Source organism: Grus americana, chromosome 5 (genome assembly GCF_028858705.1).
Source record: "Grus americana isolate bGruAme1 chromosome 5, bGruAme1.mat, whole genome shotgun sequence".
NCBI classification, from domain to species: Eukaryota; Metazoa; Chordata; class Aves; order Gruiformes; family Gruidae; genus Grus; species Grus americana.
Window position 1 is genome coordinate 15,150,001 of NC_072856.1, and position 15,511 is coordinate 15,165,511.

At 36.7% G+C, this 15,511-nt stretch overlaps 1 protein-coding gene across 6 annotated transcripts in view; it reads right to left on the reverse strand.

Moving 5' to 3' along the window:
- Nucleotides 1-15,511, reverse strand: part of SOX6 (SRY-box transcription factor 6) — a 374,241-nt gene that overhangs the window by 250,603 nt on the left and 108,127 nt on the right. Inside the window, exon 2 of one of the 6 annotated variants that reach the window (XM_054827507.1) lies at nt 10,585-10,706. The exons of the other annotated variants lie outside the window; for them this stretch is intronic. The gene's annotated coding sequence lies outside the window, so the exon portion shown is untranslated. The remainder of the gene's footprint in view (nt 1-10,584; nt 10,707-15,511) is intronic. 6 annotated transcript variants of the gene reach the window in all.

Here is a 15,511-nt window from a genome sequence, read left to right on the forward strand (position 1 = left end):
TTAAGCTGTCAAAAGGTAACTGGCATTCTACTACAACCACATCACTGCCAACTTTCTAAATTCCTTGAAAGAGTAGGGACTCGTGTTCTTGTCTCATACTAACTTAAATTGAAAAAAATTCCTCTCATTTTCATCACAAAATGCCACCCAGGCTTCTATTTAACCATAGTCAGCAGCACAATACTTCATCTTATTGCATAAAAATATGAAATAGAGTGAAATGCAGAAATACCACATTGATAACCAAACACGCAAAAAAACGACTACTGTGACTTGCAGTAAACATATAAAAGAGACATTTTCAGGAATTTCCCTTAAGACAGCAGTCAAACCCCAAAACCCACCTTGCTGCTGATGTTACCTCAGTCCGTATTAGCATGCCAGCCCATCTCTAGCCGCTGCCTGGTCCACAGACCGGGAACGTAACCAATAAGCTTGCCACTGTGGCATTATAAGTAAATGTGAAAAACTAGAGGGGACAGTTTACTTATATCAGTATTAGGTTTAAAAGTCCTGCCTGGAGCAACAGAATTAAATCTTTTATGCTTCCAAGAGAGACGCATTCACGCTAATGAAATTATGGAGTAGTTTGGAAGGAAGCGTTAAAGTTTGAAGTCCTGCCTGTCCTCCAGTTCGTGCCTGTCCTTACAGGTTGCGGTGCTCCTGCTATACGTTCCACCAGAATCATGCCTATAGCATCATTGCTGCCACCCTGCTCCAGAAAAGGCTGCATTTCACTTGTGTTGAATACAGAGGGGAACTGATCTATGTCTGAATTAACTAAATGAAGAGACGCCAGCAGACTGTAAAGGTTTGTGGATGTGGCCCATAATATGCAAAGTGTTTTGGTGGCAGAGAGGATTTTCTGTGTATGAGAATAGGATGAGCTCAATTTTTAAAAATCAGAAATATTTTACAATGAAAGCATGACAGAGCAGGGAAACAAAGGAACTGGCTGTTATTTGCAATTGTGTTCTATATATGCCATGGTAATAAACTGTGGGGTATGACAGTTGGTGGTTTACTGGTAGTTCACCCAAAATAAATGTGTGAATAAATCAAATTATTAAGTTAGTTTTCACTCCTAGCCTTTCACGGCCTGAAGCAGCAAGGACAAAACGGAGCGGCAAAAATGGAGTTCCCCTAGTCCTCTGCACTGACATCCAAACGACTGGGGGCACTGTACAGGGATACCAAAAAGTCCTTCCTCAGCTGGAGAGAACATGGAGCTGGGAGAGTGGTAAAATATGTGCAGGAGGACAGAGTGAAAAGCTCCTACCCTTTGGTTAGGATGCACTATCCAACGATTGCAGGGGCGCTGGCACAGGCCCAGAAGGAAGGTATGGACACTGCAGGGCTGACAATCCCGCCATGTTTATTAGTGGTAAGCTCCAGGAAATGTTCCACATAGCCCTCATAGTTTTCTGGCTTCAGACTTAAATGCATACACGCACACGCTCACACCATCCCTTCTTAAATTGCCTTTGAGGTTTCAATGTACCGCTATTTTACCCTCAGGAGCTGCTTCTCCCCACAGGCTCTGCGCTACACTCTTTTCTGCCATCCGTAAGAGCCAGTTGCATACACTGGGAAGAAGGCATTTTGTTACTGCTTTGATGAGACATGGCCGTACAGTGGGATGTACAATATTGACCAAGTAGTCTCACTGCAGTTATCGCTGATCTAAAAGATAAGATAACAAGTTCATTACTTATTCCCTGCTCTCACAGAAGGTCCCGTTTCCCAGGTCCAATGGGTTACTTATCACCTCCTTTGAAGCCTATCACTGTACTCGTAATAAGATTAACAGAGATCTCAGATACCGCTGTATAAAAAGACAACTTGGGTAGGGAAAAGGAACAAAATTCCAGAAGGGAACTTCTTGTATCTCTGGAGAGACAGGAGATGGATCTTCGAACTGAGCCTAACAGCAAAAAGAGAAGAAATCCCATGTGGAGCTGGATACATACACATGTGAACATGTGTGTGCATAGATATATAAATGTATGTATCTACATGTATATATGATTCTTTGTGTGTGCACACATTTATTATATATGAGATTTAAGTCCTAAGTATGTAAAGAGAATACACGATCTATCCTTGTGGCTTTTTTAGCTGTACTCTGTTGTCCAGATGTAAGCTGTGAAACACATCCAAGCTCCTTAGAAAGGGAAGTGTCGAGCCCAGTGGTACAGGCTGAGCTGTTGCAGTTATCACTCCATTGAAAATGAACAACAAATTCAAATAACAGAGGCCGTGTTTGATTCTGGATCTTTCTGGGTTTTCCTTCTCTAATTCCCACCCCCACAGTCTCACCTCTCTCCCACTCTTCCCCGTTTACCATAAAGTTATGATGCCCTTTACTATAATAATGAATGGAATTCCCACATTATTATTTTAGAGGCTTAACTGATTCTCCGTGTTTTTAATGTGCTTAGCACTTCTTATACAAAGAGACTTTTTCATGTGTCTTTCAGCAAATATAGAAATAGGCTTGGAGTCAGTATTCATTTTAATAGTTTCAACAGATAGTCACATTTATTTCCAAAGATTTCTTTTTTCCCTAATTGCCCTTTTGCATCAGTCTGCATGCAGTTGCACTACACACCCATCTATAAACCTGGACCTATCACCAGCACGTAGAATATCTCCATCCTTAAAGTAATTTTTTTATAAAAACATACATGACCTGCACAATGCTCACTGGAAAAAACTCTAACACATATAAGAGACTGTTGGAACCTCCCTTCCCCTTCCGCATGTTATTTATTTCCAGGTAATCTCAGCTGAGAGCTTTCTAGTCCTGTCACTATGGCCAATTTTATACTGGATATTTTTCTCAATACATATGTGTAGCTATTTGCCTTTTCTTTACTTCTCTGTAAATGCCATATGGACAGAAATCATTGAGTCACCAGATCATACATTTATTTTTATGATATATTATGCTGTTTGATGTCATGTTGACATCTAATTGATGTTGGTTTTGCTTTTTTTGTCTTTGTTTTGTTTCTTGGTTTCAATAAAAAGAGAATTTAAAAAAGGCTGTGGAGTGATGACTTAAGGCACTGACAGACATGAACATAGTATGCATCTCTTTTATGATGTGCTGCTGAGTAATTGGGTATATTTCTAGCTTTAGATAACATATAGAAGACCTCTGAATTTTTACTGTATAGTGAAGTATTTGAGTAAGCCTAGCCTATAACCTCAAAAGAACTTTTTTTCTCTAGCAAGAAGTACATACAGAACGTGTTTTCAATAATGGCTTAACCCATGATTTAAGAGTCAATAAAGAAAGGTTTTCCATAAAGAAATGAGAAAGCAACAATAGAACTAAAATACAACAGACTGGAGATTAAATATGTTCCATCAACACAACAGTGTCTTTGTACAATAAAGAGCAGAAGGGGATGATTAATAGTAAAATGGTATGTGTGTCAAAAGAAAAATAAATGCCATTTAGACAAAGTACACACTTATTAACAGAGAACAACATTTACAGTTATTCAGATGGGAGGAAGGCAAAGATGAAACTAGCAGAGAATGTATTTCACAATATGTAATCACATTCATCTTCGTTCGAGGTTTCCACACACACACTACAGCTGCAAAGTGAAAATACTGGTGAAAACCTTGCTGGAATAAAATTAATACATAAGTGCCTGGTGACTTCAGCAGAATCAGGATTTCACTCAAGGTATTTTAAGGTGCAGCTTTACTAGGCAGACCTCCTGGATCACAAATGGTTCCACATTTCCCCCCAGGTTCCTGCCGTGCACAAGCTGCAGACACCACCCGCTCTAACAGCCTTGACACCCTCTTTTTAAAGAGGGGCTGAGGCTACAGACCCGCTCTCAGCCGTCCTCCTTCTGAACAGCTAGTAACAGGGTCAATAAATGTCTGTGGCTCTACCAGGCACTGGTTTTTGGGGCACAGAGAGTGGGGAGGAAAGGAGGGGGGGAGGGATGGAGGGAAGAAGTCAGCACTTTGGAAACAAGCGCAGAGACCAGGTTAAGCTTAGAGCAGTGAAAGGCAGATTAACCTGCCTGACAGACTGAATGTCTGCCCAGCACCTACCAGAAAGCTATCATTTGAAACTTACTGAAAGGTTGCAGAGAAATTATTTCTGCATGGTAATATACTATGAGAAGATTTTGGAAGCACCTCCAGAAATGTTATAAAAAAGACCAGATGTAAACTTAGTATTTCAAACATTCCAAGTTTTGAGCTAGAAGCATACAAATATATTATTAGATTGTATCGCTCCCTGCAGAACCACAGCGTTCCCCAGAGGTGCCCCAGCAGTGTGCCAATCCAGTTGGTCTGTGAAAACTCGCGATTCACCTTCTACAAAGAAATACAACTACAACCAAATATATATAAAACAAGGGAAAATACAATACAGAAAGAAAGTGACCATTTCATTCTGCATACAAGAAACACTTCATAGGATAGCTCCATAAACACTGCCCACAATGCTCTAATATTTCCAAATAAACCAACGCAAAATAAATATGGATCTATAAGAAAGGTAAATTTTAAATGAAGAAGAGAGTCTGGAGAAGTGGTAAATTAAGAGAAAATAAAGTTTAAAACATAAATATTTGTTCAATATTAACTCTAGAGATTGCTACCACTCCTACTTTGCATATATAATTACACACAAAAGAGGAAAGAGGAACAGAAAGAAAACAAGGGTTATAATTCCATCAATATTTATCTGGAGAAGATGAAAATTTTTTCAGTTTTGCTGTTCTGATATACATATCGGCAGAAACCAGACAGGGAATTAAAGCCTGTAATTCACAATATGCATGTTTTTACTGCACATGAGATATAAATCAAAGACAAAGTGGTAGCTCTGAAATATACATCTCAAAAGAGTCATCCCCAAAGCTCCTTCTTAACTACCTCTCTCAAAATCCCAAGATGTCCCAAAAATATTTTGATTATGGTCTAATCTACTCTATGTGACCTTTGCAGAAATGAGTCTTTGCAACTCAGGCAAATTTCTTTCTCTACCACTTTTGTTAGATGAATGTCTCTTCCATTTGCAAGGAAGTTCTCAGAATCTCCACATTACAGGACTATTATTGCCAGAACTCATTGAGCTCTTGCTGTGTTCACAGATTTAAATCTGAAAGCCAGAAATTATAAACATATACCTCATTAAAGATAGTACAAACAAGCACAGAAGTACAAAAATTATTTCAGCAATGTACATTATAGCTACAAAAAGAATGACATCAAAAACCTTTATTAGCATCAGACAAAAGCCTCCATTCTTAAATCAACTCACACAATTTCTCTTTTTCTCAACTCCCTTTGATTTCTTTGTCTATTAAATCCAATCACTGTACAAGTTCATGTCAGATGTTCTTGAAGCCACATAGAAATTTATCCATCCAGTTTAAACCATATTATCCTGACATAACATACCATATGGCAGTACAGTGGAACATCAGAGAGACCTATGCCTTGCTCAAATGCCTTGCCATCTTGAGACTCCTACAATTTTAATCTCCAGTCATCAATTGTCTTCAGGATTTTACCCTTCATGAAAATGGATATTTCTACACCTTCTACCTAATCTTCAAGTCTGTGTGCGCTGTAGGACATGGATGCAAACATTTAAACAGAAATGGTCCACTGTAATCCTAAAAGACAGCATGAAAAAAACCACCAGAAAGATAACAAATAAAGACAACTTAAAACTTAACTGGGCATTCCCACTTCCTAAATCTGTAGGTGGAAAATAATACTTGAACTTTATCAATACAGCCTATTAATTCTGTTAATGAAAGAATGAAAAGACATGAGGAGGTCAAGGAAATACGTAAGAATGAAAATGGTAAAAGGAGAGAGAATCCTTCTAACTACATTATGGATAGTGTCAATAAATGTAAATTAAGTAATCCCCCTCCCCCAAATCCCAGAGAAGTATATATTATTTGCAGTCTTATTATCACTCTAGCAACATTATAATACATTTGTTTCTTTAACAGTCCATTCCTTGTAATTCTAAGAACTGTGAAGTAAACTGTGATTGTCACACAAACGTACATCTAAACTACAAACAATACTCTCACCAAAAAGTATCCAGGTTTTTACGAAAGTTTGGAGGAGGTGATCTGATTTTAAGACTGTCATACTTTTAAGCAAATGTAGATAGATTGACTTAAAGTAAACATTGCAGGAGGGAGCTCATAGTCTAGGCTTCACCAAGCAATCAGCAAGGCATCTGACACGCTACAGAAAACCTGCAAAATCCAGCAAATAAATCATGTAACACCCATTCAGTATCCTACAAAGCACACAGTGGGGAGCTGACACATTATTAACTGACTGTAATTTTCACAAACTGTAACATACTAAGAGCTTTATGACATACATGCGGTGAAATATATTTTTATATATTATAAATGCACATGTTTTTAAAGCACATTAATCAAGATACTTCAATTAAATCATTGGGTTATGTTTGTTTTCAAGTTAGTGGCATCAAAAAGGTAAATTTTTACAGTAAGCAGTTTTGGGAAACATCTCCATTTCATGACTTCACTCTAACAAAATCACAAGCTTTTGATGATGAGGTAGTAGTATGTTACACAACAAAGGGACCAACTTGAGCAACAGAGAAGAGAACCTTGGGGCAGGTTATTGTCCCAGAGTGGTGCTTCCCTTGAATATGAGCTTTTATATCAAATTATATTTTATACAAACTTGCTGAAAAACTGCTATTTCAATGAAAACAAATCCACAATGGACAATGGAGGTTCCGAGGAAGCCCTAATGCCATCCAGAAGGAAAGAACTGAAGATGACATGGCACAGACCTCAGCTTTCATCCAAAGCATCTTTCCTTTTGCCTTGGTGAAGATTTATACAACTTTACAGATGCAAACCTCACCTGCCTCTCTCAGGAACAGCAAAAAGCAATTCTGCAAATGACAGAACACTGGCTTTTGAAGCCTTACATTGTTCTGCCACACACAGGAATAACTTGAGGTCCCAAAGGTTCACAGTAGAAAATGGCACTTTGCCAACTCTCATTACTGCCTGCCAACCTGTAGATAATCTTCTTGTACTGTACTTCATCTGATACTTTCACATTTACAACCCTTTACAATACTCAGCAGTTTCTATTTAAATAAAAGTAGACAAGATTAAAAAAAATAAACCTAAAGTAGAAAATACAGGCTAGATGTGAAAGCTGAGAGCATTTTCCTCTCTATTGTCCATTATTCTTTAATGTATCATTCTCTTTCTGCATGTAGGCCAAAAAAATAAATCCAATGTAAACACAAAAGGCAAATACCTTTTGAAGGCCAGGCAAATATTTGAAAAGCAAAAAAGAGATTCTGCTTTTATCTCTAGATCACCCTACAATTTAATGGTTAGTGGAGAGGGGTTTCTTTTTTCCTTTCTTTCTTGTTTTCCTTTTTCTCTTTATTTCAGGGAACGCAGCAGGGGCAGGTCCACACTTCATAGCTCATAGAATGGTTATCAACCTATAAACTATAACAACGGGATAACAAAGGTCAGATAACTATACCATGTTTGTTATCAGAGAGGAGAGAAAAACTGGCACTATCAAAAGGCTATAAGGCAACAAACCAATGTATTAAACATATTGATCCAATATTATTTTTAAACTATGAAAATTATGTGCCTGACCTTGTAATCTGATGTATGTAATTTATAAGCAAAGTGCAGGTGCTCGTATGGAGCTTAACAATTATTATGAGGTTTCTTTAAATTAAAGTAACATCGCTCCATGGACGAGAAAGAAAGACTTGGGCCTTCAGCTATGTCAGTAGTATTAAATAGGACCACAACAGAAGAAAAAAAGAATATCTGCAAGCTAAAATGGTAAAGCTGGTAAACCATTACCAGTAAGCCCACAATCACCCAGTAGAAAGAGTAAATGACTACCTATATGAGTATATGGAACTCATTTCAGAAAGTTGCTAGATGGAAATAAAGCTCTTTCTTAAAACCAAAATGGAATACAAGCACCCTTTTTTTGTCCCCTTATTACTGGTCCATGATTCTCAGGTCACTACTGAACACAAATGTACAAGTGTTCAGTGGTTCAATAAAATGGGTTGATGCTCTCGGGGTAATAGCAAATCTTTACCAATCACATACAAATCCTGGCAGTTCCTCAAGACAGATACTATCTGGTCCCTTCATTCAGAGCAGGATCATAACATATTGTTGGAAATATATATGAAAACTACATCAAATGCCTTACCTATCCTATGAGTAAATTAGCCTTTTTATCTGCCGAGTTCTTTATGGTATAACCTTTCATGAAACACAAATTGAAAACAAAAACTCTGTAACTCCATATAATGAGAACCAGTGCTTTCTTAAATTGTATGCAAAAAAAAAAAAAAATTATCTTATAAGTAAAATAAAGTAAAGCCATCAACGGTAATGTTATTAAAAATACTGATGCATTAAGGTAAGGGTTTTTTTATAGCAACAACTACTGGGCAAAAAATAAGCCATATCCTTTAGTTTTTGCTTGCTTAGAGTAGCAAGAAAAGAATAAGGAAAAAACAGCAGAATATACGGACCAGAAAAAAAAGGAGAGTTCTGTCTTAGGGGTCCATAATAAAATATGATTTAAGTCTTAGCCTCTGTATATGAGACAGTATTAAGTAAGTATATATACCATGAGGTAAAAACTTCAGCTTGCTTAGCTGGTGAGAGTGAAATTTGTTACATCAAAAGGAGAGCATTTGGTAGTTCACTGCATAATAAGGTAAACAGTGTAATCAATGGCCAACTTGATTCTCACTCAGTTATCCACACTCTTAGATCTTCTTCTCCTATATAGATAAAATTTCCTGATAATGAAATGTATATGTTTAGATTCTTCATTCTATATTTCTATATTGTATCTTATACTCATCAACAGCTGAAGTATGATATAACATGCTATAACACTTTTTAATACATGATTTTTAACCTGCAAATGTTCTTCTAAATACTAATATAAAATTATTGCATAACAAAGGATTATATTTCACCAAATTTTCAACTATATTTTTCTGTGTGATTATGGACTGATAGAAATTATTTAAGGGCCATCTGCTGTAAGACTTAAAAAAATGTATGAACAAATATATTTCAGCAAAAAGGTCACTCAGAATATAAACAAAAAGAAGTGACTTTGGGGTTGATCACCTGTCCACTGACTTCAAGGGTGTAAGAAAACATTTTATATATGTTCAAGCTGTAAAGTATGTGTACTTTATTATCTTTTATTTGACAGAAAATTGATAAACACTCCTTCTAACTAAAGAGGTTTGACTGGCAAAGTAGGATTAATACTAGAAAACAGAATTAATAGTTGCTTAGTCTTGTAGGAAACATTTATAGATAAAAGCTATAAAATAATAAAAATCTATTTTCTAGTATTAAAAAAAAATCCAATTAAGCACCTGAAAGCTATTTTGATTATGTTCATTTTCAGTTTTCACAGTATAACATCATGTTAAAAGATTATGGTATTCCACATGAAAAGGTAACAGAAACAATGAGAAATGGAATTATATTCCAGACTACCACATAAATTAGGGGACACCAGCCTGTCATGGTGAGATTTATCAAGATCTTGAGCATCGTACCACTACGGATATTGCCAAGAAACTGATTTTCTTATGCCTTTTCCCTGGAAGCCCTTGTAAAAAAAAAAAAATCAAGTTGGCAAAGAACAGTGATATGATCTCTATAATCTCTAAAAGCAATTTTATAAATATCTTAGGTAATAAGTAAACATGTACAATGTCCAATTCTCTATCTGCTTAATATTAGAAATCCTGAAAGTGCAAGGTAGAACACCGGGATGGTCACAGGTCCATTGCTATGCTAGAGCTGGCCCATGCATTTCATAAGTAAAACAGCTAACAATAGCCTGGAAGACTCATACCCATTCTAATCTACTACTGATTTTATCAACTAATTCTCAATATTTTTGCTGATAGTGTATTACTCCTCCAAATTCTAGAATATCATCTCTGAAAGCAGAATGATGTATAAGACAGACAATACTTATAAGAAAGTGTGAAGTTTTGTGCCTAATATTAATATGAAAATTATATAGGGTATTACTATGCATAGGTATATAAATGACCGTTGGACAGATGCATGTATATGTTCAAACATATATCTTTGCAAATACACGTACATATTTGCTTACACAGAAATACATATAAATAATGGACAAAATGGACTTGCATGCACATACGTATGTATTTGTGCATATGCTTATATACACACATACATAAATATGTAGATAAAAAGATCTATAACCTGCATACAACTATATGTTGTTTAAACAGACACATATGTACGTAACATGGAAGGAATTCACTAAGCTAATTGTTGCTAATGAGGACTACAATAACTGACATAATGTATTGTGTTGCAGGATCACAGTGTTTGCTCTCAAGTTTTCTAAAGCATGGATCACTTCCTAGTCTGGGTCTAAAAACCACAGTACAGGTTTACAAAGTGATATATTTTTTAATAACAATAAATATTATTTTTTCTTTCAACTACTTACTTTGTGGTTCAGTCTCTCTAGCCTTGGTTGGTATCAGTCAACCCTTTTTGTATGGTTTCAACAATCTATGAAGATGTATTTGGACATATGGGCACATTTTTTAAGTTGCTGCAGTGCTGGAGCTGCAGAAGTAAAATCAGAACATCACCACCAATGAATTAAAATTCAACTAAAAATTAGTTGTGTTTCACTAGTACAGGTGAAGTAAATCATTCTTCCTACTTATGTCTCCATGCTGTTGAAAGTGTGCAGGCAATTTTGTTTCTATGACTTCTGTGATCATCTACCACCTAAGGCACGTTGATTGTACCCTTAAAGGCTACTGGTGTGATAGTGCAAAAAACATTCAGAAAATGGTTCAATAATTTATTTGCTAGCACCAAGCTTCCTTTCTAATTTATTCCCTGAAAATATCAGTTTTAGGAAAATGGGAAAATGACATTCCTCATAGAATGGAGAAATTATTATTGGTAGTAGCAGATGAAGTAGTCACTCCTTTCATTTCTTTGCTTGCTACAAACAGCTAAAAGCAGATCGCAGAAGACAGAGGACACAGTAACTCTGCATTACCTGTCACAGCTGTAGGGTGCAGGAGAGAATAAACCTAATGAAGTCCATACACTAACTTCAGAACTATATTGGTATAGCTCAAAGCAGAACCTGATCCTACTCAAAACAGAAACCTGCTACTACTGATTATTGTTATAGTTGACTTTGACATCAATTCCAAAACTTAGCTCTTTCTTTGAAACAGGAAGTCTAGGCAAGTACGCATTGAATACCTAGATCCGAATCCTCACCAGCAAGGGAGGCTTATTATTCTCTTTCTTATAAGATAACAGCTCCCTTCCTAATAGGAATTTAAAACAAACCAATGTTTCTCTCCTGCAGGGTTTTATTCGGCCTTTATATTAAGCAACACTCTAGATTAGCAATCAGGTTCACAGTTGCCATGGGGTCACTAGCAGCTACTCTGTTTTCCCTCAAAACTGTGCTCTGTAACATGATGACAGCATTAAACCGACTACAACTGATGGGAAAAGTAGAAAGAAGAAAGAATAATCAACAACATACTAAAAATATTTCTTTCAAAGAAAAAGCAGTCTATTGAAAAATCACAGACAAGAAAGATTCAGCATAAACACTAGTAAACCTTATATATTACCTCTATAAATGCTAAAAGCTTATTCCAGTAAAGCAAGAACAAAGACACATGTGATTTAGCTCACGTTTTTCATGCAAAAATTGGGACGTATGCTTATAGATACGGCTTTTTTTAAATCCAAGTTAATAGGGAAGTAGAACAAATGTCTTTAAATTGGAATTAAACAAGTACGGTCATGACGAAAAGTCTGTTTTGAAAAAAAATGAACATAAACGGTTAGGATTTGCCTGCTGCAATTGTCACTAAGGTTTAAATAGATGATTCTCCCACTGCAAAATGACAGGACACTTGCACATGCACATAAACTTCTAGACAGCAGACAAACTGTTATATATTGTTTACATTATGCATCCCTGTCCTGAGGTAGAAAGGCCAAAAGCATGTCACTGAGTAGTAGCGGCATCTGTGCATTAGAGCTGCTGCTGAAGTGCCCAGCGTTGGCCTTCTCCCAGCGCAAGGGAGTTTGGTTGGTTTGACCTATTTAAGCAGCAGTGCCCTGACAAATCTCCGCTCTTTTCTGAACACGACTGTTTGCCTCCTACACTGAACACCTGCACATCACAATCTCATCAGTCTGGTTAATAAAACAGACCCATTTGTGGGACAACAGTCAATCTACTGTCCTTTGGCTCTCACAAACTTGGGTGAATACAGTTGTAGAGCAAATTTGCTGTAGCTTTCATTTGTTTGATTTTGTGGGGGTTTTACTACAATTAAAACATTTGGTCTAACGGGTACAGAATAATTAATAACTGCACAAATACTGATTTGTACTGTCTTTGGAAGAAATACCAACAGATTCTCCTCTAGCAGCTACAAGAATAAAACCGAAGTCTGTGTAGTAAAGACAGTCAGGGGATTACATTTTACAGTTCCATGGATGTTATGTACTATCATCCACTACTACCACAGAACTGTGTTCAGATGGTGAAAAATGACACATGTTTGATTGCTCCAGGATTTAGTAGCTGAAAATAATGTGTCTTCGAGAAAAACAGTTTCATGAGTATGTCTTTTTTAAAAACTATTGGAATATGTTGGATGTAATAAGGAACACATGTAACTCCTACTTCTGATGAGGAAAAAAAGGAAACAAAAAAATGTTTTCCTCTAGCAGCACATGATTCAATTAACTCTTCAAGCTCTTCTCTCTTTGCAGCTGTTTAAAATATAATTATTTTCCATAAGATAGTAAAAATGCTAGTCCCAAAGGCAAAATAAAGTCTTACAAGATTTCTTTCTACGTTATCAGAGACAGATCAAGTGGTAATAAACACCTATGTACCTAACTGGTAGTTCTGAAAAACACAGAACACTTAGCAGCTTGTGCTGAAATCAAAACCCACAAGACACTAGGCCTGTTTTACTCAGGTGTTCAGACTAGGTAGATTTTTTTTTTTTCAGTTCTAACATTTTACTTTTTTTTTTCCTTCCAGAAGGAAAGTTCTAAGGTTTCTGTATTCTCTCTTTAATATCTTGTAGAGATAGACACCTACAAGCAAAGTCACGAGTTTGCCCTGGATTTATCCTTTTTTCACGACACAACCTTGTAATTTTACATCCGACCGCTCTAAGCTGCTAATGCTCCATAAGGACTCTGTAAAAGCCAGAGTTGTTCATGAGCTCTTTTGGTAATATAACAGCCTGAAGCATGGCTAAGCACCAGCTGCACCATATTTATCTACTTGTTTATGAAAGAGTTTCCCCCTCATTGTGTGGATAACTGACCTTAGCCATGGCTAATAAGACATGAGCTTCCTTGAACTATGCAGCTTTACACTGAATCTTATAAAATACTTCAGTGTTATCCATATAGCCTCACTTAGCTCCTAATGAACTGAAACACATTCTCTCTCCAGTTCTGTCATCACAGACAAGGTGTGGTCCAAGGAACAAAAACCTGGCCCAACCTTTGCTTCGGCCATCTGCTTCTGTAGACAAGCTTCTTGCTGGCTACCACGAGGTTTTTATAAGGTAGAGAATGAAGCAACATATAGATATTTATGCTCCACCCTATCCATTATCTCATCTTACTGTCCCAACCACGCAGTGACAAGAATGGCTTGCTTACTGCAGGCAAACTGCTTCAGCAGCCTCCCCCAAATTGCAGCTGTGTTTCCAGATGTACGTCTAGCTAGTCAGAGACCTCTGGATATTCAGCACTTCTCAACCTTAAGCCTTTAAACAGGCTGGGAGCTACGGAGTCTGCATTGAAGAAAACACAACAATTTTACTTAACATGAAAACCCCCCTCAGTCAAACTAGTTCCACTAAATCAGATGACGTTCTTATCAATCTATTCCAGACACGTCCAACTCTCTTTTTTTTTTCCTCCCTTTTGCTTTTTTTTTTTTTTTAAATACACAACTGAGAAGCTACAACTAGCACAAAAGCAGGAAGTACAGCCATGCTGAACTGACTTGTAGGGCAACTTTATTGACACGTTGAACACACTGTGATATTGTTGAACTTGAAACGAGCCACTGGAATGGGCACAAAAAGATGTCTCTGCTTGATGTCTTTTGTTTCCATTTTTTTATTTAAGAATTACTTTTATCACAGTATATTTAAATTATAATAACTAAATAACAGCTAATTTACACTGGCTTGCAGCTGGGGGGGAGGTTCAAGACTGTTTCTCTTCAACTGCAGGTAGTATTAGATGGTTTAGGATTCTGCCAAAAAACTAATACTTAAAATAAATTTTAAAATTATCATTAAAGTCTGTCAGTTGAACCAGTACAGTGCTAGAGCTCAGATGTCAACTATGTATATATACAAAATAAAATAAATCCTGACATGCTACTTCAAAATCCAACCACTTTGTCTAATTTGTGGGTTAGTACACACAGAAGTAATACAATCACCTTAATCATTCCAAATAAGCATACAGTGAGTTTCATTTTGTTGGGTTTTTTTCCCCCAACAGCACTACACTAGTTGTTTCTGATGATGTTCCAAGCAGAGCATTCCAAAGAGTCACTCGTGCAGGAAAACAGTTGAGCTAAACTCAGTTGCCAGCTCTTTTCTAATTTTAAGTTTAGCTTTCCCGTTCTGAAGCAAGCATTCTTCTCCAATACTAGTTAAAAGAGCTTATCTAATTTAACTTTCATTTTTTCCTTAAACATCTGGGAAACTTCATTTCTCTAATCAGTTTCTTACTTTCCTCCACTAATTACAATCTTGTTTTTTCTACATATATAATTTCCTGTGTGATAATTTTTTCATCATTGGTTTTCTTGCTCTTTAAATATTTCCTAGATGCTGGTGTTCATATTCAGGCAAAGCAGCTTATTTGTGTTGTCCCCATTCTCCTTAAAAATCCTCAGACAAAATGTGCCACAAGAAGTTATTTGCCTCTCTGGGTATCTGAATATTTAGCATAGCTTCCAAAATGCCACCATTTGTTGCTGTGATAGCTCCATCATCAGCAAATTCTAGGATTTTAATTTACTCTAACATGATGAGCTGCCCTTCCGAGAAATTGGCCACCAGCTGTCTCTCTGCTCGAGTAGGCCAAAGTCACACGCAAAACAATAAAGCCCGTCAGAGAAACGTCACTTCTCCATTTCACTTTCCTCATTGCCTGGTCTTCCCTTCTTTCTATTTCTCCTTTGCCCTAGGCCATATCTTAATCCCATTCTCGAAATCAAAAGGTTTCTTCCTTTCTGTGTGGCTCATGAAAGGTTACCCTATAGAAATAAATTGCTACAGCCTTCAGATTTAGGTTACTTTCAGGTTTTGTGTAGCTTTCGGCTATTT